This window comes from Pleurodeles waltl, chromosome 6 (assembly GCF_031143425.1).
Source record: "Pleurodeles waltl isolate 20211129_DDA chromosome 6, aPleWal1.hap1.20221129, whole genome shotgun sequence".
NCBI classification, from domain to species: domain Eukaryota; kingdom Metazoa; phylum Chordata; class Amphibia; order Caudata; family Salamandridae; genus Pleurodeles; species Pleurodeles waltl.
Genome location: NC_090445.1, coordinates 888,296,291 through 888,321,175, shown reverse-complemented (window position 1 = coordinate 888,321,175; position 24,885 = coordinate 888,296,291). Strand labels below are relative to the sequence as shown.

The window sequence follows — 24,885 nt, the reverse complement described above, 5'->3', positions numbered from 1 at the left end:
GGAGGTTCGATTGACCGTTCCAGGAGAGTAGGAAACCACACCTGGGCGTGCCAGAAGGGGACTATGAGCACTAGAGAGGCTTGTTGACGTCTGACCTGCGCCAGAACTCTGGAAATCAAAATGAAGGGAGGAAAAGCGTAATTGAGGGAGGATTACCAATCCTGAGAAAACGCATCGAAAGCAAGGGCTAATGGGTCCAGGTGCCAACTGAAGAATTGTGGGATTTGTGCATTGAGACAGGATGCAAAAAGATCTATGCGGAAGGGACCCCATTTGCAGAGAATGTTGTTGCAAATCCGCGCATTGAGCATCCAGTCGCTGGAGTCCTGGAAGTGGCGAGAATACCAATCCGCCACAAAATTGAGGTTGCCAGGTAGATACTCTACTTGGACCGAGATTCTGTTTTGAAGACAGAACTCCCAAAACCCTTTTGCTAATTCTGCTAAAGGTTTGGATTTTGTGCCTCCCAAGTGGTTGATGTAACGAACCGCGGAAATGTTGTCCATTCTGAGAATAACCGAACAGGAAACTCTGTCTCCTGCGAGGCTCCTGATTGCAAAGGAGCCGGCAAGCATCTCTAAACAGTTTATGTGCAGTTTTGACTCCTCTAGAGACCATGAGCCTCCAGTCAAGATTGGACCACACCGGGCTCCCCAACCCAACAGACTTGCATCTGATTCTAATACAAGATCTGGGGCTGATGCAGAGATAGTCCTGCCGTTCCAGGCGTCTAAATGGTCTATCCACCATTGAAGTTCTGAGCAAGAATCTTGGTCTAGAACTATGAAATCTGTATAAGCTAGACCTTTTTGAAGGTGACAAATGTTTAGTCTCTGCAATGCGCGGTAATGTAGTGGACCTGGAAAGATAGCTTGGATTGAAGAAGAGAGGAGGCCTACTTGCTAGGGATCTGAGGGATAGTCGAGAACTGCGTAAAATCTGTAGAATTTCTGACTTTATGGACTTGATCTTTGATGATGGAATAAGAAGAGTAGCCGAAACCGAGTCTACCAGAAAACCTAGGAACTCGATGGTTTGGATCGGATCCAAGGAAGACTTTTCGTAATTTATAATAAAGCCTAGATCTGAAAGAAGAGTGCAAGTGAGGTGAACCTGGGACAGAAGGGAAGTGCGATTCTGATTCATGATCAGAATATCATCCAAGTAGATAATTAATCTGGTGCCTCAAGCTCTGAGAAAGGCCGCTACTGGTTTCATTAGTTTTGTGAAGCACCATGGCGCGGAATATAGGCCAGAAGGAAGGGAAGTGAAATGGAAAGTCTGGCCGACCCATTGAAATTGAAGAAATTTCTGGGAGTCCGGATGTATGGGGACTGTAAGATATGCGTCCTGTAGGTCTAGCCTTACCATCCAATCTCCCTGGAGCAATGTATCTCTGAGATGTAGTATAGTTTCCATTTTGAAGTGACAATATAGAACAAATTGATAGAACTGTTTTAGATTGACACCGGACGCATCTTTTTGTTCTTTTTCTGTACTAGAAATACTGAACTGAGAAAACCTGAAGGATCTAGAGGACAAGGAGCTATTGCCTGTTTTTGTAGAATTGATTGAATTTCTAAAGAAATTAATTCTATCATTTGAAGAGAAAACTGAGGGGGGGGAGGAAAACGTGCCTGAAAAGGCTCTGAAAAGAGCTCTATAACATAACCCTGAACTGTATTTAGAACCCAGGGATCTACTGTGAGTTCCCTCCATTTTGACAGGCATAGAGAGATACGACCCCCTACAATTGGTGAACGGAAATGTTGACTTACCGGATTGAGCGGAGAATTTGGAGTTACGGTTTCCCTTATTTCTGAAGCTCCTGTTTCTTTAGTGGTAGAATTGCGGTCTGTAGTCCTGGGTTGTGTTATTATTGTAGAAACCGCAGGAACCTTGGTTGGCATAGGAACGGCCTGCAAAGCGGTTCCTGCCTCTGCTGGCCCTGACAAAAACCTGTGCTGAAAACATGTTTTTTAGGGATTGTTATGCTTTGTCAAAGGAGGAGAATGTTGCAACATACTTGCTTAGCTGTTTAATAAAAGAGTCTCCGAATAGCAGCCTTCTGCCTTTACACCGGGATCTGATCCGGCTAGGTTGACCAATTTGGGATCAAGTTTAAGCAGGAGGCCCTTCCTGCGTTCGTGTGTGATTGAAGTATTTGCATTTCCAAGTAAACAAACAGCACGTTGGGCCCACAAGGATAGTTCAACAGGATCAATGGAAGCATGTTCTAGCCGGGCTGTTTCGGCCAAATCGAAAATGCGGGTTAGAGGTCCCACAACGTCTAAAAGTTTATCTTGGCAAGAAGACCAAGCTTTGTCGACTCCTTTACGCGGGTCTTTCCCGTATTTAGTGAAGAAAGTGATTACAGATGAGTCGATTGTAGGAGTTGCCATGATTTTGGAAGACAGGGCAGGGTGGGGGCATTCAGATTTGAGCTTTGCCCGAACCTGTTTGTCCAAGGGGGTGCGTAATATGGCTGTTACGTACTCTGCTACATGATCAGTGGGAAACTACTCTGTAGAATTTGGATGAGGGATGTTGCTCGGGTCAAACATTGGAACCCCTTGTGCATCTAGTATTGTGCAAGACTCTGCAAAATCTTGGGACCCAGATTTGGGTTTTTTGTGAGGAGGAGGGGAGAGAATATCTCCAACGTCCTTGTCGGAATTATTCGAATCTGTGTCAGGGTCATGCATCTCGTCGTCCGTGTCTAATATCTTAGATACAGTGATAGGAGAGGATATATGTTTCGATTTAACCATGCATTTCTTTGAAGATTTAGATATTAACCCCTCCTTAAAAGGAGGCCTTTGAGGAGCCATGTCCTCCGCCGTATGTGAGACATTGTCACTAACCAATAGCGTTGTTTTAGTATTTTTTGATGGTATAGGACACTTTCTGCTTTCCCCCGCAGATTGGGCCAGCATGGTTTTAGAAACCAAATTGACGACTGAATTTTTAATTTTTTTTTACATTTTTTGCCATGAAGCTGAAATAGCTTGTTCAACGGACAACTGAATGAAGTCATTTACATTTTCTTTAAGGACGTCTTCCTTCTCTTCCTGAGTTAAATGTAAAACAGAGGAGCTGTCCATGGTGGCAGCAAAAGATTGGAAAAAATAGATGAATGAGAGAGAGAAAAGGGTTAAACTTCTCACAGAAATGAGAAGAGCAGGTAGGCTCCGCCTATGGGTGGGACAAAATATTTGTGGATATGAACCCAGGGAGTTATAACAGAAACGAGGAGTCCGGTGCTGGGAAAAGATAGTCACAGACACGTCAGCTGAGGAAAAACGGTGAGCATCTTACGAAGCGTGTTTTCCCCTCTCAGCGAACAGTAGAATATGGCTACCGCGGGCTGAGAAGAGGAACGGCCTCAAGCGGCAGGTAAATAAACGGGTGCGCGACGCGAGTCACACAGTAGAATGCGGCTGCAAGCCGACTACGCAAACAAGAAATATACCGGCATAACAATGATGGCCTATCAATAACAAAACAGTGCGAACACCAAACACAATAAACAGCCAATAATATAAAGTGAATATGAAAGGAAAATAATACTTATCTTGTTTGCGAGCAGCAAGAAAAGAGGGCTGTTCTCAGTCAAGATGGGTATTATTAGAGTGGATTGTTAGTGATCGGTGCATTACTTTGAACTACCTTTTGATCCTCATTGGCTATTTTTGTTCGCTTTATGGGATCAGTAGTTTTATTCTTGACTGCAGCTGCTATTAGACATAAAGAAAAGACTAAAGCATAATAGGAGCCTCCGGTCTTGCCATAAAATTCAAATTACTAGAGTTAAAATAAAAGCAACACAGTAAAGTGACACAATTCAAAGATCCCTGTTTATCCATCTGTATTAAGACAAGTGTCACTGAAATTATGTGGCAGGATTGACTGATGTATGATACAAGTAAAACAAATATCTACCACAATGTGTCAAAAGAGCAAAATTAAGCTGTAAATTCATAGACAATATTACCTAGCTATTTTGGCATTCTGACTCAATTGATAGATAAGTAATCTCAGTACTATAGAGTGTATGCAAGAAACTTTTGTGGATCTTAGAAAAGTATGCACAGAAACAAAGGAATGCTGTAGTATGAATATTTCCCATTTTAAAATAATGTGTGTAAAACACACAATACTGTACTAATAAGAAAACAACTCTACATATATACACTTCTGCACGTTTTGTAAAACGTGTGCCTCTTACATTCCATATATCCCATTTGTGCTTAAATATTTCGCATACATTTCATGTAAGTGCTTTAGTTGAAAAGAGATACTTTAACGTGAGGGTGTTATATGTCTGGTACCCTGTTGATCCTGAAGCGTGATCTGGCAGAGGAAGGACTGGTCCTCTCAGATATGCAGCTATACTATTTTGCAGCACATCTGCAGCATGAGGCCCGATGGTTGATTGATACAGATAATTGGGCAAAGAGATTACTAAGGAGTGCTTTTGGGGAAGACTCCCTGGTGCGCCTACTGGGGCTGTTCAGGAAAACCAGTTCCATTTCTGGTGCGGCATACAGCACAGATATGGGAGACCGCTGTAAAGAAGGTGCTGTGGAAGGCCCCCTTTGATAGGGAATAGTGACTGTGGGTCCTTGAGCCATTCAGATCTATAGAGCAGGATAGGACAATGGACAGGTGGAGAGAGGAGGGATGCCTTTTGGCAGGTGACTTGTACCCGAGGGTGGTCTTTATCTCCTTCCAGGAAGCACAGGATACATTCCAAGTGAGGCAGGGACAATTCCTCCATTATGCTAAGCTGGACAACACAGCGAAAGAGATAAATTGCACTGTCCCGGCGGCTCCAACTTCCTCGCAGACGTTGGGGGGTTGATCAGGTGAGGAGCGGGTAGGCATCTCATTACACTTTTTTATTTACAGAGCCATCAGAGGAAATATGGCTCTGCCCATGTATCGTGCATGAGCTGCCTGGAAAGCTGATTTAGGGGCACCACTTGAAGATTCAGACTGGGAGCATGCCTATGGTTTGGTAAGGAATGTATCTTGTAACAATAGGTTTAAGCTATTGCATTTCAGTTATTTACCCCATCCAGTATATGACCCCATCCAAGCTTAAAACGATAGCGCTGTGGTGAGGAGAATGCCTCCTTCTTGCACCTGGCCTGGCAGTATGCAGAGGTATATGGGTTTTGGACTGAGGTGGTACCCAGGGTTGAGAGAACCATGGACATTGAGATCCCTATAACCCCCGGGGCCTGCTTACTGGGCATAGTAACGAAACCCGGGGGCGCAAGATATTGTTTGGATTCCTTAAGATGGTGCTGCTTTTGGCGTAGTGTAAGGTGGCCATCAGATGGATGGGTTCCCGGGTACTGAGTGTGGAGGTTTGGATTAGGGATGTATTAGAATGGGGGAGGTCTCAGAAGAGCAGAATATACGCGTATCCCGCACTGATGATGGAGCCACCGAAGCTGTGGCAACTTGGAGACTACTAATGAATGACTTTGATTACCCGGGCAGCTCTGACTCAGACTTGGATCAAGAGGACCGAAATGCATGATTGTGGGTTGGGTATTGCTATCAACTTCAGGAGATGAGTCTACCAACAATGAACCTGATATCTGTACAGCTATGTAAGCTCTCTGACTTGGTATATGTATTACTGTTCACAATGTATTACTTCTATTATCTAGAACATAAGACACTGCAAATACATACTGCACTTGGGACTATGCACTGAATGTTCTGTTTATACAATATATTAAATGCAACATAAAGGTTTTATAAAAGGCAAAAAAGAGACCCTTTAACAGGCAATACCTTAAAAAGAGATGACCATGTTTGAGATTCTTCTAAACTGTAAGTTACCTCCTCACTGATGTCTGAGGAAACCCTGTGTTAGAAACATGAATTCGGATGAACAGTGTGAAAACGCAGAGAGGAGCTATTCTGTTCATGCGTTTGAAATTACAGCAAAATCCATAGTTCTTTTATTACCAACAGCTTATCTAACTGTGCGGATTATTAGTGCAGATCTGAACAGAAAAAGGCTCACAGATGTCTGAGTTTGTGTGATGTATTTGGGCTTTATATATGTGCAGAGGTGTCTTATCCAGGTGACTGGTTGACACCTGTTCGGTATAAGTCAATAAGGACGCTCCATGAAGGACCACACGCCAATTATGAATACAATTTAGCTTTACTAGAATTTCAGGTAAATGTATGCATTTAGCACGTCAACAATAGTGGAATAAGAATAGCAATGAAAAGCATCTATTTATATATGAGTACACTACAAAGAGCATCTATACATATAGATATATAAGCAAAGAGTTCATTGACAGATATAAGCTTTGATTAACTGTATACCAAAATGCATCACACTACGATGTTCAAGAAGCAAAATATAAATGAGTTGAATACTTCAGTTAAGCTTTGATTTACTGCACACCAAAATGCATGTTTCAATTACTGCAGCAGGCTCACGCTACGATATTCAGAAAGCAAAATATAAATGAGACGAATACTTCAGATAAGCTTTGATTTACTGCACACCAAAATGCATGTTTCAATTACTGCAGGATGCTCACACTACGATGTTCAGAAAGCAAAATATAAACGAGCTGAATACTTCAGATTATAAACCCAGTGCAAGCATAATAATCATAATGATAGTGCAGAGAAACAAAGGCCTTTCATCCCTGTGTGGAACTTAACTTAGTCCACAAAATGCTGGGAAGCCCTCTACCGCCTGCTTGGACCTCTCTCCCCCTCAAGCGTCACGGTCTCTGAACAGCAAAACAGGGAGCCAGCGCTGGGCCATGGCAGCTTTCACAACCCCATCTGCGAGCTTCAAATCCCTCACCCGCACTTCAGTGCTTAAATAACTCGAAGCTTGGATTCTATCTCTTTCTGGCATTTTCAGGCTATGTTATCAGCCCTTGTCTCTTGGCTGCTCTGCCCTTACCCAGCCTTTGTTTTCATTCCATCTTCTCCCTGTACTCTCGTTCTCAAGGTTGAGACGGAGTCTCCCACACAAACAAGCTTGGAAATAATATCATGAACTTTTCCACGTTGTTCGGGGGTTTCAGCAGGCATCACGCTCATCTACACTGCTCAAGCTAATTAACCCTTCGCGTCACAATGCCTTCCGCACCTTTCCCTATACAGATCAAGAGGAGTGCCCATACACTGTCACAAAATATGGTTCTAACTCATTGGCATAAACATTTGTGTCTCCACTTAGTTTTCCTGGTTGAGGAACCACACGTTTCCCAAACAATGAGGAATCAAACCATTTCAGGCATAGTGCTACACTCAGATGTCTATTAACTCATCGTTCACACTTAGTAGGAGTGCAAGGGCCGAAAAGAATCAAAACACACCAAAAATGTCTAGAAAACCATACCACAGTCATCTTGATATGTGGGTGGCATAAATGGGTCATACATACATGGAATCACATGGGTATGTGACTCCAATAACTGTCACTCTTTTTCTACACTGAGGTACCATGTTACATGGATGTATTCTGAACTTCAACTTACTATTAGCACTCCTCCACTCTCCCAGTAAGCTTCCTTCAGAGTACACAATCCCATGGAGCCCTGTGGATGAGAAAGCAAATCAGTGAGGCACGGAGAACAATCATGAAGTGTTTTGAAGGTCTAACCTCATTGTGTCCTGAAGGGGCACACTGTGGCATTTTTACCGGGGTCCCAGGGCACTTGAGGGTTACTGTGTTCAAATTGTAACAATAAGAACTTCTGGTGTCCGGGGGCTTATCCTATTGTTCGACTCAAAACTAAGCACCTAGTTCACTGCTTTATGTTTTGACCGTAAGTAAAGTAAGGAAGAGCCATCCGAAACTCTGATATTAACCAGGCAATAAAACAAAGTCCAGCCAGTGCTTTTAGTTAAAAATGATTAATTACAACACACAACTAAATACTACACAGGAAATATAGAGGGCAAAAATAGCATTCACAGTTATCAAAGGGTATTGTCATGGGGATGGAGATAGCCAGTCGTGACTGCAGTGCCACTCCTAGCTTCTTACAAATGGTATGACAAAAATAAAGTGAAGCACATTGTTAGAAACCGCGGTCGGTAGTGGGAGAGGTATGCACCCTGTCCAAACAGGGATCACAGTTCTTATCAGGATAGGTCACAACACAAACTAAATTATTCTGTGCTCACCCTCGGGTAGCTTGGCATAGAGGAGGCAGCCCTAACTTAGAAGGCAATGCGTAAAGTATTTGTGCAAAAATTCATACAGCAACACTGTGAAACACAAAAATGTTTTCGAGCTTTCGCGTCAAGAATTTTCAATTCTATTAAGGACACGGAGGCGAGGATTATGCTTCTCTTTCTATGCTTTAATACAAACAGCAGCCAATAGGAGAAGATGTTATTAAAACAAAACATATCCCAGCATTCAAGGATATAATGTCACAACCATAGAGAGTACAGTATATAAACATCTGAGGCAAATTAACTTCCTCTTTCTTTGCGAACATCTCAGTCAATAAAAGTCAATAAAAAGTCTATCAAAGAGTGAACCCGACGAGGGACACAAATCCAAACAGCCAATGAAACAGCAATCCCAGGAAGGAAGGAACATCCAGGATCCAACGAATGTAAGAAACATCATTTCTGGTTGAACCCTAGAAAAAAAGGGAAATAAAAAGCCAATCATAAAATATGGCCAGAAAAAAACCTGATATCAGTAAACATGCTTAAAATGCCATATCAATTGGGTGGGTAATACAATGAGACAGGAACAATAAATCAAGATACTTAACTTATAAGCTAATGTCTTGTTGATAAGCTTAGGGAGGGATAATCCTCGCCTCTGTGCCCTTAATAGAATTGCAAATTCTTGACGCGAAAGCTCACATTTTTTTAATTCTATGTCAGGACCGGAAGCTCAGATTATACTAGTTCAAAGCTGATTTACCACGACCGATGCAATGTCTAAAATAGGTTTATCATAGAAGGCCTTAAATGTAGATTCCGAGGACCAGTCCGCTGCTTTCATAATATCCTCTAATCGTATTCCCACGTTAAAAGATTTTGAGGCCATAGCTCCGCGTACTGAATGTGCCCCGAAAATAGAAACATCAATTCCTGCTTCAATAAGAAGCCATCTGATCCATCTGGCCAAAGTAGCCGATGAGACTGGATTGAAAGATTTGTGAAGGTCAATTAATAATTGACCCCTATGGTCTCATGAATTCATCCGTAGCAGCTTCATAGGCTTTTAAACATTCAACAACACACAGTTTCGAGTTGTGGGGAAAAGCCGGATAAGACACAGACTTGGTGCCCGTCTTAGTGTGTCTGGAAATAGAAAAGGAAACCCCAGTAGGGGAAAAACTCCTTCCTGCACGTCCAGACACCTAACATCAGGCACTCTTTTGCAGAAGATGAGACACAGTAGCAGGGTAAATTTAGCCAAAAGTTGCTTTCGTGATAAGAACCTATTATCTGGCCAAGAGGAAATAAAGGTAAGTACCACATTAACGTCCCAAAGAGACGAGTGCCAAGGTAGAGGTGGATTACTTGCAAACCACAAAGTGTTCACTGACCGGTTTACCCAAGACTGGGAGATGGCCGGCTGATATAGAAGATCTATAATTAATAACAGATCTGTAGGCCAGACCCAACGCAGCAAGAGATGCTAGAAAATTAACTAGCAGGTTGACATCGGCATTATAGGGATCTGCATCCCGTTCCGCACACCAATGAATCCATCTTTTCCAGGCGGAGGCATAGCGTTTATGTGTGCTGGACGACCAGGCCTGGTGGATGAAGTTGGAAGCTTGTTCAGAAATGACTGGCAAGAGCCATTGTTGCTGGAAATTCTCCATGCCACCAGGCATAACTTGCCTGACACAGTTAAGGGATGGGGAATCCTGAGAGGGTCCAGCAAGAGATTGCACCGCAGAGGAATCAGAAGGGGAAAATTGCACAACTCCAGAGCTAGAGGGAACCAAGCTTGAGCTCTCCAAAGGGGGATTACTAGCACAATCTCGGTTCTCTGACGGCGAACTTGAGTCAAGACTCGAGGGATTATGCTGAAAGGGGGAAAGGCATACCCCTGATGAGGGGACCAGTCCTGAAGGAAGGCGTCCGTGGCCATTTCATCCGGATCCGGTCTCCAGCTGAAAAAGAGGGGAAGCTGTCGATTCAGTCTCGAGGCAAAGAGGTCTATCGTGAACGGACCCCAGATCTGGTTCAGAAGAGAAACCACTCCTGGGAGGAGCATCCAATTGCTGCCATCCCGAAGGAATCTGGAATTCCAGTATGCTACCGCATTGTTCACCCCTGGCAGGTCTTCCGCGGTGATGAAGACAAAACTGTCAGAACTCCATGGCTATCCGACCTAGGGTCTGAGATTTCGTGCCCCCTAGTTTGTTCACATACCTGACCACCAAAATGTTGTCCATCCTCAAAAGAATGCAACAATCCGATTTCAGGGGCGATACACTCCGGGTCGCAAAAGAGCCAGACAGAAGCTCCAGGCAGTTGATGTGGAGGTGGAGTTCCTCCTCCGACCATCGACCTCCTGTGGTCAAGGACCCACAACGGGCTCCCCAGCCACATCTGCTGGCATCCGATTCCAGAATCACATCTGGGGAAGTGCCGAAAACCGCACGCCCGTTCCAGGCCTCCATTTGCTCTAGCCACCAAGCTATTTCCGAATGGGCCTCCGATGACAGAGGTACCTTGTCCGCATAGGACAGGCCCTTCTGCAGATGAGATATCTTGAGACGTTGGAGGGCTCTGTAGTGAAGGGGACCCGGAAATATTGCCTGAATCGAAGACAATAAAAGTCCGGCCATCCTGGCTAAGCTCCTCAAGGACACCCTCTGGTTGCATAAGAGAAGGCGCAATTCCTTCTTTATATTGCAAACCTTCTGAGGTGGAAGAATCAACTGGGCCTTCACAGAATCTATCCGAAAACCCAGAAAGTCTATCTGCTGAGATGGCAGAAGACAAAATTTGGGTTGATTGATAAAGAAACCTAGACTCTACAGGAGATGAATTGTCCATGCCAAGTGGTCTTGAAAGACTGAGGGGTCTTGAGCCATAAGGATTACATCGTCAAGGTAGGTGATCAGACGCACCCCCCGGGCGCGAAGAAATTCCACTACTGGCCTCATCACCTTGGTGAAGCACCACGGAGCGGAAGAAAGCCCAAAGGGAAGGACTTGAAACTCAAAACATTGGTCTATCCAAAAAAATTGAAGAAAGCAACGATGAGGAGGGAAATTTGTGATGCTCAGATATGCATCCTTTAAATCCAGGCTGTAAGGAAATGGCTCCCTGTTGCAGTTACCCCCCACTTTTTGCCTGATACTAATGCTGACTTGACTGAGAAGTGTGCTGGGACCCTGCTAACCAGGCCCCAGCACCAGTGTTCTTTCACCTAAAATGTACCATTGTCTCCACAATTGGCACAACCCTGGCACCCAGGTAAGTCCCTTGTAACTGGTACCCCTGGTACCAAGGGCCCTGATGCCAGGGAAGGTCTCTAAGGGCTGCACCATGTCTTATGCCACCCTAGGCATCCCTCACTCAGCACAGACACACTGCTTGCCAGCTTGTGTGTGCTGGTGGGGAGAAAATGACTAAGTCGACATGGCACTCCCCTCAGGGTGCCATGCCAACCTCACACTGCCTTTGGCATAGGTACGTCACCCCTCTAGCAGGCCATACAGCCCTAAGGCAGAGTGCACTATACCACAGGTGAGGGCATAGGTGCATGAGCACTATGCCCCTACAGTGTCTAAGCAAAACCTTAGACATTGTAAGTGCAGGGTAGCCATAAGAGTATATGGTCTGGGAGTCTGTCAAAAACGAACTTCACAGCTCCATAATGGCTACACTGAATACTGGGAAGTTTGGTATCAAACTTCTCAGAATAATAAACCCACACTGATGCCAGTGTTGGATTTATTAAAAAATGCACACAGAGTGCATCTTAGAGATGCCCCCTGTATTTTACCCAATTGTTCAGTACAGGACTGACTGGTCTGTGCCAGCCTGCTGCTGAGAGACGATTTTCTGACTCCATGTGGTGAGGGCCTTTGTTCTCTCTGAGGACAGAAACAAAAGCCTGCTCTGGGTGGAGGTGCTTCACACCTCACCCCTGCAGGAACTGTAACACCTTAGCAGTGAGCCTCAAAGGCTCAGGCTTCGTGTTACAATGCCCCAGGCCACTCCAGCTAGTGGAGATGCCCGCCCCCTGGACACAGCCCCCACTTTTGGCGGCAAGTCCAGGGGAGATAATGAGAAAAACAAGGAGTCGTCACTGGCCAGTCAGGACAACCCCTAAGGTGTCCTGAGCTGAGGTGACTCTGACTTTTAGAAATCCTCCATCTTGCAGATGAAGGGTTCCCCCAATATGATTAGGGATGTGCCCCCCTCCCCTCAGGGAGGAGGCACCAAGAGGGTGTAGCCACCCTCAGGGCTAGCAGCCATTGCTACTAACCCCCAGACCTAAACACACCCCTAAATCGAGTATTTAGGGGCACCCAGAACCTAGGTAACTAGATTCCTGCAACCTAAGATGAAGAAGGACTGCTAAGCTGAAAAACCTGCAGAGAAGACAGAGACACCAACTGCTTTGGCCCCAGGTCTACCGGCCTGTCTCCCCACTTTGAGAAAAACTGCAACAGCAACACGTTCCACAGGGTCCAGCGACCTCTGAAGCCTCAGAGGACTACCCTGCATCTAAAAGGACCAAGAACTCCAGAGGACAGCGGCTCTGCTCCAAGAAAGAAGCATCTTTGCAACAAAGGAGCAACTTTGAAAGAACACGCTTTTTCCCGCCGGAAGCGTGAGACTTTGCACTCTGCACCCGACGCCCCCGGCTCGACTTGTGGAGAACCAACACTACAGGGAGGACTCCCCGGCGACTGCGAGCCCGTGAGTAGCCAGAGTTGACCCCCCGAACCCCCACAGCGAGGTCTGCAGAGGGAATCCAGAGGCTCCCCCTGACCGCGACTGCCTGCTTCAAAGACGCGACGCCTGGTAAGGACACTGCACCCGCAGCCCCCAGGACCTGAAGGATCCGACCTCCAGTGCAGGAGCGACCCCCAGGTGGCCCACTCCCTTGCCCAGGTGGTGGCTACCCCGAGGAGACCCCCCCCCCTTGCCTGCCTGCATAGCTGAAGAGACCCCTTGGTCTTCCATTGAACTCCATTACAAACCCGACGCCTGTTTGCACACTGCACCCGGCCGCCCCCATGCCGCTGAGGGTGTACTTTTTGTGCTGACTTGTGTCCCCCCCCCCGGTGCCCTACAAAACCCCCTTGGTCTGCCCTCCGAAGACGCTGGTACTTACCTGCTGGCAGACTGGAACTGGGGCACCCCCTTCTCTCCATTGAAGCCTATGCGTTTTGGGCACCACTTTGACCTCTGCACCTGACCGGCCCTGAGCTGCTGGTGTGGTAACTTTGGGGTTGTCCTGAACCCCCAATGGTGGGCTATCTTGGACCCAACTTTGAACCCTGTAGGTGGTTTACTTACCTGCAAAACTAAAAAACACTTACCTCCCCCAGGAACTGTTGCCATTTGTGTGAAAACTGTATATGCTGTTTTGCTAATTCAAAGTTCCTAAAGTTCCTAAGTGAAATACCTTTCATTTAAAGTATTGTTTGTAAATCTTGAACCTGTGGTTCTTAAAATAAACTAAGAAAATATATTTTTCAATATAAAAACCTATTGGCCTGGAATAATCTTTGAGTGTGTGTTTGCCATTTATTGCCTGTGTGTGTACAACAAATGCTTAACACTACCCTCTGATAAGCCTACTGCTCGACCACACTACCACAAAATAGAGCATTAGAATTATCTATTTTTGCCACTATCTTCCCTCTAAGGGGAACCTTTGGACTCTGTGTATGCTATTTCTTACTTTGAAATAGTAGATACAGAGCCAACTTCCTACATTGGTGGATCAGCGGTGGGGTACAAGACTTTGCATTTGCTGGTCTACTCAGCCAATACTGGATCACACGACTAAATTCCAAAAATTGTCATTAGAAACTGATTTTTGAAATTTGAGCTATTTTTCTAAATTTTTAAAAGTCCTGCTAGGGCCTTGTGTTAGTCCCTGTTAGCATTTCTTTTAGAGTTTAAAAGTTTTTTGTAAAAGTTTGAATTAAGTTCTAGAGATAGTTTTAGATTCTTAAAAAGTATTCCAACTTTTAGAAACATAATGTCTAATGCAGAAGAGATTGTGATGGAACTCAACCTCACCCCTTACCTGCATCTTAGTATGTCAGAGTTAAGGTCTCTCTGCAAACTCAAAAAGATAAAAACTGGTTCAAACCCTACCAAAATACAGCTCCAGGAGCTTTTAGCAGAGTTTGCTAAAAACATCCCCTCTGATGATGGCCTCACAGAGGGGGACCCTAGTGACATAGAGGATTTCCCACCTCCAGTCCTAGATAGGGAGCCCAGGGTCTCTCAAACCCTGACTCCAAATGTGATAGTCAGAGATGCTGCTTCTCTCACAGGAGAGTCCAGCAACTCTGGAAGCATTGAGGGCAGCCTCAATGAAGAGGACCTCCTGCTAGCCAGGATGGCCAAAAGATTGGCTTTGGAGAGACAGCTCCTAGCCATAGAAAGGGAAAGACAAGAGATGGGGTTTGGTCCCATCAATGGTGGCAGCAACATAAATAGGGTCAGAGATTCTCCTGACATGTTGAAAATCCCTAAAGGGATTGTAACTAAATATGAAGATGGTGATGACATCACCAAATGGTTCACTGCTTTTGAGAGGGCTTGTGCAACCAGAAAAGTAAACAGATCTCACTGGGGTGCTCTCCTTTGGGAAATGTTCACTGGAAAGTGTAGGGATAGACTCCTCACACTCTCTGGAAAAGATGCAGAATCTTATGACCTCATGAAGGCTACCCTGATTGAGGGCTTTGGATTCTCAACTGAGGAGTACAGGATTAGGTTCAGGGGGGCTCAAAAATCCTCGAGCCAGACATGGGTTGATTTTGTAGACTACTCAGTGAAAACACTGGATGGTTGGGTAACTGGAAATGAAGTGCATGACTATGTTGGGCTTTATAATTTGTTTATGAAAGAACACATTTTAAGTAACTGCTTCAATGAAAAGTTGCATCAGTATCTGGTAGACCTAGGTCCAATTTCTCCCCAAGAATTGGGAAAGAAGGCAGACCACTGGGTCAAGACTAGGGTAACCAAAACTTCCACTGGGGTTGACCAAAAGAAAAGGGTTACAAAGCCTCCCCAGGAGAAAGTGGGTGACACTAGAAGCAAAGAGCAAGAGTCCTCTGTAGGCCCCCAAAAACCAGATCAGGTGGGTGGGCCCTAAGACACAACCCAAAACAAAGGTGGGTACCAGGGTAAGAACTGGGATGCCACTAAGGCATGGTGCCAAAACTGTAGACAGACAGGCCACCACACCAAGGACACTTCTTGTCCCAAAAACAAACCCCCTAGCAAAATCCCAGGGGTGACCAGTGTAGCCATTGGGGATGACTCCTCAGATGAGGAGGTCTTCATAGCCTTCAACTGGAAAAAGGGCCCAACAGGTGAGTTGGAGATTCCAGAGGGAAGCAGACACTTCCACCACCTACTGGTGAATGGAATCCCAGCCACTGCCCTAAGAGACACTTGTGCCAGTCACACTATTGTGCATGACAGGCTGGTGTTCTCAAACCAGTACATCCCAGGTGAGACTGCCAGAGTAAGAGTTAGCCCAGACAGGGTCACTGATAGGCCTGTGGCTTTTGTGCCCATAGAAGTGGGTGGGACTTTTAGCTGGAGAAGGGTGGTAGTCAGTACATACCTCCCACTTGATTGTCTCCTTGGAAATGACTACCCAGAGGTTAGTCGGAGCCCAAGAGAGGAACTGGTCCAGTGCCAGTCCTCCCCCAAGGACTCTGGAGGTGCTACCCCTGCAGTAACTACAAGTAGGCCCCAGAAGAAAAAGAAAGGAAAACAGAGTAGGAAAGGTGGACAACCTTTAGCCAAGGTTCCAGCAAGCCAAGGAGACTCTTCTCCAGTAGGGGAGAACTCCTAAAATGGCACTGGTAAAGTCCAACCTGAACCCACAAGAAGTCCTGGCTAGTCAGGCAACTGTTAAACCTGAGTGGGTGGCTCCTCAGTTAACAGAAGAAAGAGTGGAAGAAGGGTGTTTACTACAAGATGTAGTAACCCGCCACTCTTACACAGCAGACAGGCACCCTGAACCCAAAGAAGCCTGTAGCTTAGCTCCTTCCCTTGCAGGTGAAGAGCTAAAGGTGTGGTTCTGGGCACTGGCAGCTGTCAGTGGCCTCTGCTGGGTGTCAGACTTTATGGCTGCACTATCCTTGGCATGGTGGTCTGACCCCATGCCAAATAGCAAGTTAGGCCCCCTGACCCTGTTGGTCATGGTGGGGTTACTCCAGCTCTGGGTAACCTCTTTGGGTAAACTAGGGGTGACCCTGGCTAAGATAAGATTAGCAGAGGTGGATACCTATAACCCCAAAATAGAGAGAATGGGTGAAGACATTAAAGGCACAGACAAGAGGCAATTCAGACTAGGTCCTATCACTGTGGAAGTGGGTCAGTTCCCCAGAGGGAATGACCTGAACAGGAGGATGTAAGGCAGAGTAGGCCCTGCAACAAACCAGCCTATTTCCTCTACTCTTCCTCGCCTGAAAGACTAGGAGAACTCTCCCAGCTTTGGCTGAGTCTCCTGGCCTGTGGGCTGGCGGGGGGGCTTGTGTAAGGAAATGGCTCCCTGTTGCAGTTACCCTCCACTTTTTGCCTGATACTGATGCTGACTTGACTGAGAAGTGTGCTGGGACCCTGCTAACCAGGCCCCAGCACCAGTGTTCTTTCACCTAAAAAGTACCATTGTCTCCACAATTGGCACAACCCTGGCACCCAGGTAAGTCCCTTGTAACTGGTACCCCTGGTACCAAGGGCCCTGATGCCAGGGAAGGTCTCTAAGGGCTGCAGCATGTCTTATGCCACCCTAGGCACCCCTCACTCAGCACAGACACACTGCTTGCCAGCTTGTGTGTGCTGGTGGGGAGAAAATGACTAAGTCGACATGGCACTCTCCTCAGGGTGCCATGCCAACCTCACACTGCCTGTGGCATAGGTAAGTCACCCCTCTAGCAGGCCTTACAGCCCTAAGGCAGGGTGCACTATACCACAGGTGAGGGCATAGGTGCATGAGCATTATGCCCCTACAGTGTCTAAGCAAAACCTTAGACATTGTAAGTGCAGGGTAGCCATAAGAGTATATGGTCTGGGAGTCTGTCAGAAACGAACTCCACAGCTCCATAATGGCTACACTGAATACTGGGAAGTTTGTTATCAAACTTCTCAGAATAATAAACCCACACTGATGCCAGTGTTGGATGTATTAAAAAAATGCACACAGAGTGCATCTTAGAGATTCCCCCTGTATTTTACCCAGTTGTTCAGTACAGGACTGACGGTCTGTGCCAGCCTGCTGCTGAGAGACGAGTTTCTGACCCCATGTGGTGAGGGCCTTTGTGCTCTCTGAGGACAGAAATAAAAGCCTGCTCTGGGTGGAGGTGCTTCACACCTCCCCCTGCAGGAACTGTAACACCTAGCAGTGAGCCTCAAAGGCTCAAGCTTCGTGTTACAATGCCCCAGGGTTTTCCAGCTAGTGGAGATGCCCGCCCCCTGGACACAGCCCCCCCTTTTGGCGGCAAGTCCAGGGGAGATAATGAGAAAAACAAGGAGGAGTCACTGGCCAGTCAGGACAACCCCTAATGTGTCCTGAGCTGAGGTGACTCTGACTTTTAGAAATCCTCCATCTTGCAGATGAAGGATTGCCTCAATAGGATTAGGGATGTGCCCCCCTCCCCTCAGGGAGGAGGCACCAAGAGAGTGTAGCCACCCTCAGGGCTACTAGCCATTGGCTACTAACCCCCCCAGACCTAAACACACCCCTAAATCGAGTATTTAGGGGCTCCCAGAACCTAGGTAACTAGATTCATGCAACCTAAGACGAAGAAGGACTGCTAAGCTGAAAAACCTGCAGAGAAGACGGAGACACCAACTGCTTTGGCCGCAGCTCTACTGGCCTGTCTCCCCACTTCGAGAAAAACTGCAACAGCAATGTGTTCCACAGGGTCCAGCGACCTCTGAAGCCTCAGAGGACTACCCTGCATCTAAAAGGACCAAGAACTCCCGAGGACAGCGGCTCTGCTCCAAGAAAGAAGCATCTTTGCAACAAAGAAGCAACTTTGAAAGAACACACGTTTCCCACCAGAAGCGTGAGACTTTGCACTCTGCACTCGACGCCCCCGGCTCGACTTGTGGAGAACCAACACTACAGGGAGGACTCCCCGCCGACTGCGAGCCCGTCAGTAGCCAGAGTTGTGCCCCCACAGCGACGCCTGCAGAGGGAATCCAGAGGCTCCCCCTGACTGCGACTGCCTGCTTCAAAGACCCGACGCCTGGTAAGGACACTGCACCCGCAGCCCCCAGGACCTGAAGGATCCGACCTCCAGTGCAGGAGCGACCCCCAGGTGGCCCTCTCCCTTGCCCAGGTGGTGGCTACCCCGAGGAGCCCCCCCCCCCTTGCCTGCCTGCATCGCTGAAGAGACCCCTTGGTCTCCCATTGAACTCCATTACAAACCCGATGCCTGTTGCACACTGCACCCGGCCGCCCCCGTGCCGCTGAGGGTGTACTTTTTGTGCTGACTTGTGTCCCCCCCAGTGCCCTACAAAAATCCCCTGGTCTGCCCTCCGAAGACACGGGTACTTACCTGCTGGCAGACTGGAACCGGGGCACCCCCTTCTCTCCATTGAAGCCTATGCGTTTTGGGCACCACTTTGACCTCTGCACCTGACCGGCCCTGAGCTGCTGTGTGGTAACTTTGGGGTTGCCCTGAACCCACAACGGTGGACTACCTTGGACCCAACTTTGAACCCTGTAGGTGGTTTACCTACCTGCAAAACTAACAAACACTTACCTCCCCCAGGAGCTGTTGAAAATTGCAGTGTCCAGTTTTAAAATAGCTTATTGCCATTTGTGTGAAAACTATATATGCTATTTTGCTAATTCAAAGTTCCTAAGTGAAATACCTTTCATTTAAAGTATTGTTTGTAAATCTTGAACCTGTGGTTCTTAAAATAAACTAAGAAAATATATTTTTCTATATAAAAACCTATTGGCCTGGAATTGTCTTTGAGTGTGTGTTCCCCATTTATTGCCTGTGTGTGTACAACAAATGCTTAACACTACCCTCTGATAAGCCTACTGCTCGACCACACTACCACAAAATAGAGCATTAGAATTATCTCTTTTTGCCACTATCTTACCTCTAAGGGGAACCCTTGGACTCTGTGCATGCTATTTCTTACTTTGAAATAGTACATACAGAGCCAACTTCCTACACAGGCGAACCAACCAGTCCCCTTCTTGAAGGATATCTCTTAGGAGATGAATTCCCTCCATTTTGAAGTGCCTGTAGACTATCCAGGTATTGAATTCCTTGAGATTGATACCTAATCTTGATCCTCCGCCTTTCTTGTCTACCAGAAAGATAGGGCTTGAAAAGCCCCTTCGATGGGGAACAGCATGGCAGATCGCCCATTTTTGTAGCAGGGCTTGAACCTCCAAACTTAATACCTCTTGGTCGTAATGGGAACAATGGGGAAGAGGAGAGGGGAACTGTTGAAGAAGGGACTGATAAAACTCCAACTTAAAGCTTGAACGGTTTCTAACACCCAAGGATCTCTGGTTAATTTTTGGCATTCTACAAAACAAGTCTGCACCCTGCCCCCAAGAATCACCTCTGAGGGAGGAATGAGTCTCACCTGAGTTGGCAGTGTCCTGGGAGGCTCACTGTCGTCCCTTGCAGTAGTTTGTTCGATAACGGCCTTTACCTCCTCGGGGCTGTGAGGGGTAGAACGTAGAGTCTGTCTGTTGGTCTCTGTTATACCCACGTCCGCGGGCAAAGGAATCACGTCTGTGGCCTTGATAATAGGGGCGGTCTGACGAGCGACCCCCACATACGTTCGGCCCTGTGAAAAAGAGCTTCTCTGAATACTTTCTTGAGGGATAATTGGGCTTTGTCTATTGAATTGAAAGTAGCTGCAAACTTTGAGAGGTCTTTAATGAAAGGGGCTCCGAAGAGAAGCCCCTTGGCTACCTGACCTGCTTCAGAGGTAGCAAACTCGTTAAGCTGGGGGTCGATGTACATCAAGATGGAGCGCCTTCTCCCAGTAGAGATTGCCACGTTAGCATTTCCGAGGTGGCAAATGGCTCTCTGGGCCCAACCCAACAGGACATCTGGGTCGATAGGGACATTAGATTCTTTAGCTAAGAATGCCATTTCTAGTATTTTAGCCAGGGGGCCGGAAAGATCAAGTAGCTTATCCTGACAGGACCTCCACGCACAGTCAAGCCCCTTTTTGGGATCCTTGGTCCATTTTTTCAAAAAAGTGACCACTGTAGGGTCAATATCCGGGGTGTCTGTGGCCTTCCCTTCAAGGTCTGGCCTAGGGCATTCTGCGCGTAACCTGGCTCTCACATCTTTGTCGAATCCTGCCCTGATGTGTTCCTGGAGGTACAAAGCTACTTTGGGGGCAGAGTCCAACTTGAGGAGCAAGGGTGAATTATATCCTCTGGATTAAAGGTCAACACCCAAGGGGTCTTGGAGATTGGACCCTTTGATTTTTGTTGCCTTTTTTCGTTTGCTTGGGCCGGGGCGGTCACCGGGGTCCACCTCCGAATCTGCATCAGATGAGGATTTGGAAGAAGAATGGTTAGAAGACTGATCTGTCCCATAAGCATCCTGCTGTTGAGAGGAGCTATATCCATGCTCATTTTGAATGGAACCAGACAGCTTGTCAAATATTTCTGAGTGAGCCCATTTTTTGGCCATAGATTTACCCTTAGATACAGAGGGTTGGCTCGCTTGGGTTTCTTCAGAAGGCGTAATGGTTGGAAGCCATCCCTAATGACGTGCAAAGCTCTCAAAGTGGTGTGTGAGAGAGCCAAGAGCCTTCGCTAACACCTTGTTTACTGAAAGCTGGACGCTATTATCCAAGGCACCAACAAGGTTCTCTTCAAAAGATGGGGATTCACCCCAAAAATATTAATCCTCCTCGTAGGACTAAGATTGAGCCATAATAGTATAGAAACACGTCCCAAGGAGTGTAAATTCAATGGTAGCCAGAGACTTCAGTCAGGGGGAGTGCAAAAATCCCAGCAGGTGTAGAAATGTAAACATATAAAGTGTGGAGGGAGCAGCCTGCAGCACTCTAGGCAAAGCCTATGCTTATTTTACAACCCTGAGCCAATCCAGAGGTCTCAGGGCGTAAGGGAGCCAAGTTGTTGTTAATGTAGGACGAAGGAGAAGAAAACCTGGACAAAAACACTCACGCTGGCTCGTTCTGGCAGCCAGCACCGTTCCGATCCTCTGAAAAGGAAAAAAACAGGCGGCAGAAGGAACGAGCAAGCACGCACAGACTGAAATAATTACGGGCGAAGCCTCGTAAAAATGCCCCCGCTCCACCAGTTTCAAAAGAAAAACAGTGCGGCGAATGCTAGCGCTAACGTTAAACATCAAACAGTTATAAATACAAGGAATAAGCAAGCAAATATCGTAACATTCAGAGGCACTTAACTCGCTGCGGAAGCAGCAAAGAAAGAGGAAGTTAATTTGCCTCGGATGTTTATATACTGTACTCTCTATGGTTGTGACATTATATCCTTGAATGCTGGGATATGTTTTGTTTTAATAACATCTTCTCCTATTGGCTGCTGTTTGTATTAGAGCATAGAAAGAGAAGCATAATCTGACATAAAATACAAAAACAACTTCACACCAAGATAGAAAAAGAGAAGTTATTTATCTGGAGGAACCAAGATCAAAAACTGTACAGATCCCATAAGCGTACAACAAGATAATCTTTGGCAAAAGTATTCACGCAGTGCTTTGCAAATCGGGTGCACTCCTCTTAGGATTGGTACGGTAAAGTCAGTGTACGGGCCTAGAGATGATGAATGGGCGCTGGGGAGAGGGGCCGTGACAGAGCATTACATTTGCGGGAAATGCTGCTGTACTCGGCACTCTGCTCAGGGCATGATCGGTGAGCAAACACACTCCTCCTGAGATGTTTCTTTCAATCCATCAGGCAGGGTCTGAGCTGCAGAGTGGTTCAGGGGGTGCAGCGGTACTACAGCGATAGAGAGGCGCGGTGCTGCAAAGAGGCACCACATTCGCTAGCTGGAATCTACTACAGTAGATACAACTCTTTGACAAGCAACTCATGGGTTGCAGAGAGGCTTGCACTTGATGACGGTGATCCGGGGTAGTAGGCACAACTTTTAAAGAGTGGCACGGGGCTGCAGAGATTCCCCATGCTCGCTAGCGATAATCCATGGCAACATGCAGAGTTTCAGAAGGACCGTGCGGGCTGCAAAGAAGATATTTTGGGACAATAGGCACAACTTCAGAGGAGTGGTGCAAGGGCTGCAGAGAAGCACCATGCTCGCTAGCGATAGTCTGTGCTTCAGCGCTGGGGCTGATGAAGCGCCGTTCACAAATTCTTTGATGTCTTTGAGAGTTTGGGGAAAAACAGGGGGCACGCCCTTGAAGACCATATCTGCAAGAAGGCAGAGTCCTTCTACTGGGTCAGAGAGCAGCAGGGCAATAAGCAGCAGAGCAGTCCTTCCACTTTCAGGAAATCAGTCCAGTTGAGCCCCATTGCCAGCCCAGCAGTTCTTTTGAGAGGATCTTAGTTTATGGTCCAGTAGTGTCTGTTTTGAGAGGATAGTACTTATACCCAAATGTGTCTTTGAAGTTGGGGGGGGGCTTCAAAGACTGGAGTTGCATTTCAGCCCAGTCCTGTCTGCCAGGAGATCTGTGGAGGTTATAAGTCCTTTGTGTGAGGTCAGGCCACTACCCTTTGAAGTGTAAGTGAGAGCCCCTCCACTCTTCCTGCCCTGGAAGATCCATCAGTATGCAGATGCAGTTGAGTGTCCTGTGTTTATTCCTGTCTGAATGGAATACAGAAGGGTAGATGTCACCCAGCACAGACCAGACATAGATTGGAGACAGGCTGTGAGGCACACAGAGCAGTAAGAGCAGAGAAATGCCCGCTTTCTAAAAGTGGCATTTCTACAATAATAATGTAAAATCCAACTACACCAGTAAGCAGGATTTCTCACTACCATTTCAAGCATACAAACAGTTCAACGCTGCTCCTTTCAGATGAGAAATTACTGCTTAAAAGTATATAAGGGAATTCCCAATGCTAACCTATGAGAGGAGCAGCCTCACTGTAGTGAAACATGAAATAGGCTGTTTGCCACTGCCAGGACATGTAAAAATTAAAGGTACATGTCCTACCTTTTACTTACAGAGCACCCTGCCCTACAGCCTTCCTAGGGCCCACCTTACGGGTTACTTATATGTAATAAAAGGGGAGTTTTAAGGCTTGGCAAATAGTTTGAAATACCAAGTCGAAGTGGCAGTAAACTGTACACACAGGCCCTGCAATGGCAGGCCTGAGACATGGTTAAGGGACTACTTATGTGGGTGGCACAATCAGTGCTGCAGGCCCACTGGTTGCCTTTAATTTACAGGCCCCGGGCACAAGTAGTACACTTTACTAGTGACTTGTAAGTAAATTAAATGTGCCAATTGGGTATGAGCCAATATTACCATGTTTTAAGTAGAGAGCACAAGCACTTTAGCACTGGTTAGCTGTGGTAAAGTGTACAGAGTCCTAAGTCCAGCAAAAACAAGGTCAGAAAAAGAGGAGGAAGACAAAAAGTCTGGGGATGACTCTGCACATAGGGTCATTTCCAACATACATGAAACTAGTGGGGGTGCTATCTCCTTTCCTTTTCCCAAGATGGTTGAGTCAACATGACTATCATTGTAGAAGTAGGGCTGTTTCTGAGTCATTTGTGCATTTTTCCCCAATGTCTGGAAGAGTTATTATAGTGACCGCAGCCTTAGTTTCTCACTGTTCCTTTTAATGGTGTGTAGGAGCAGTGCTGAATAGGCCCAGGTACTGCTGACTTCAGCCATGGTCTCTGCAGGTGTGGTGTGTAGATGTGCGCCTCAGTTTCAGAAGACTTAGGGCTACACATGTCAGCAGAGACTGCTCTTTTGTTTGCCACAAAGAGGGAAAACCTCATTGTTGGATCTTCCTCTGGCCCAGAGCTGAAGAACACCACCCAAGCAAACGAAGAGTGCATCCCTGGTTGCAGTGGTGATCCTCGTCGTGGGTCTGCAATGAAACCACCATATGTTTTGCAGTGTTCTACTAGAGTCGTGTTACCTATGGTGCTTCATCTTCTCATGATGTGACCACTGATCGGGGTTATGAATTTTTCAGCAACAAGCGGTGCCATGTGCTTCATCTTCAGGTGAGGAAAACCACTGAGCAGGGTTTCAGGTTATCTTTGCATTAAGCACCATCGGCACGTCTTTTTTTTGTCTGTCATTTATAGTCATTTGTCTTATTCCTGGCCACTTTCCGATCTGCGGGAAGATCAGGGTACACAAGTGTATAACAGATTTGGAGATCAAGTTGCCTATCTCTGAGGAACTTAGAAGGGGGACCCAGAGCAGAGGGCCTCACCACATGGCCTTGTAGTGCAAATCCTTACCAGAGATAATGTTAAGTCACTTAATTTCTCACGCTCAGCTCCCTACGGCCTGCTTCTTCCATAGTGCAAGTGTACCACCTGCACCTCTCCTCAGCAGTCAATTGGCTCCTTCCAGCCTGGTGGTTCAAGGCAGCTGTTCTTGGGAGAGAGCGGAACTTTCAGGTTCCTGTTCTTGGACCTGGCAAGAGGAGTTGGCATTATACTACCAATCGAGAGCGAAGTATTTTTAAGTGGATTCACTC

At 46.6% G+C, this 24,885-nt stretch overlaps 1 protein-coding gene across 6 annotated transcripts in view; it reads left to right on the top strand.

Annotated features, from left to right (window-relative positions):
* UROS (uroporphyrinogen III synthase) overlaps nucleotides 1-24,885 on the top strand; it is a 450,422-nt gene that overhangs the window by 12,875 nt on the left and 412,662 nt on the right. Inside the window, exon 1 of one of the 6 annotated variants that reach the window (XM_069239702.1) lies at nucleotides 4,912-5,020. The exons of the other annotated variants lie outside the window; for them this stretch is intronic. The gene's annotated coding sequence lies outside the window, so the exon portion shown is untranslated. Of the gene's footprint in view, nucleotides 1-4,911; nucleotides 5,021-24,885 lie in introns of those variants that run through there. 6 annotated transcript variants of the gene reach the window in all.